Below are 1,242 nucleotides of genomic sequence, written 5' to 3'. Positions count from 1 at the left end.
TATCTGATAAAACTATACTCGTTATGGATATTTTCCAGTGTTTTAAAGCACATTAATGAAGTTGCTGGAAAAAAAATGTACCAACACTACCAAAGATGACAATGTGACTCATAGCACACAATTTGAAAGGGAGATCCACCACCAGGGAGCAGTTTTATTTAGGAAACAATTGTACCAAAAGACAAGATGGATACAGATTAAAATAAAAGCTTTAAAATTCATGGTCACAACTCCAAATTGCTATCTATGCTTCATGTAATATATCAAAACTGTCTATAGAATGTATAGAAGATACACAAAACCATACTAGCCAACATTCTACTAATTTCTGGTTGTATTAAAACAAACAACAAACCAAACCGACAACCAGCACATGATTTCACCTCTTTAAATAGGAATCTAAATAAAGCCACTTTAGATTGGCTTACATTTATCTAAATGTTTTAAAAAATTAATATGATGAGATGGGATTGCTTCCTTCTTAAAAATGTGTTTCTAGAGCTACTAAAAAACTGGCATTTGCAAAATAGTTGATAAAAACATTCCTCTGAATTGTACAAGAAGGAAGGTAACAGGGACAATTGTTAAAACACTTGGTATAAGATGTTCAGATTTGGTTTCTTTCTCTTCTGCTGAAACAGAGACTGGAACCTCTTCATTTTTAGTTTCTCCATTTTCTGCAGGCAAGTCATCTTTATTCTCTTCTTGCTTAGTAGCTTCTGCTTGTTTTCCTTTTGCTCCTTTTTTCCCTTTTGAACTTTTTTGTCCTCAGATTTATTCTTTCGAGCTGCCTTTTTAGGCTTGGGTTTAGCCTTTGCAAGGACTGGTTTAGCCGACAATCTAGCCAACCTTCTCTTGGGCTCCTCCCTTACTCTCCCTTCTGCAGAGTTGACCTTCCTCTTGGGCATCTTGGCTGTGAGGGTGGATCGGCTCCCTCTCCCCACATATGGACGAGCACCAGCGAGTCGGAGGGAAAGGGCCGTGGAGGGAGCTTCTTCTCCAGCAGGGCTCCAGGGCCTTGTCGCTCCTCCTCCAGTCTCTGGACTGCGAGGATCCGCCTATGTGTCGATTTTGATGTGATGATATAAAACAATTAAGGGGAGGGATTGTACTGGGAGAAGAGGAAAGGGGGAGTCAGAATAGAGCTAATTACATCACATGAAGAGGCACAAAATACATTACAATAGAAGGAAGGAAGAGAAGGGGTGAGCATTGATATGACTCATGCGATTTGGTTTAAAA

At 39.3% G+C, this 1,242-nt stretch overlaps 1 pseudogene; it reads right to left on the bottom strand.

Annotated features, from left to right (window-relative positions):
• Window positions 1-504: 504 nt before the first annotated feature.
• On the bottom strand, window positions 505-908 carry LOC140512073 (non-histone chromosomal protein HMG-14 pseudogene; annotated as a pseudogene).
• Between the last annotated feature and the right edge of the window lie 334 nt (window positions 909-1,242).

Source organism: Notamacropus eugenii, chromosome 6 (genome assembly GCF_028372415.1).
Source record: "Notamacropus eugenii isolate mMacEug1 chromosome 6, mMacEug1.pri_v2, whole genome shotgun sequence".
NCBI classification, from domain to species: Eukaryota; Metazoa; Chordata; class Mammalia; order Diprotodontia; family Macropodidae; genus Notamacropus; species Notamacropus eugenii.
This window is presented reverse-complemented; position numbering and strand designations above follow the sequence as displayed.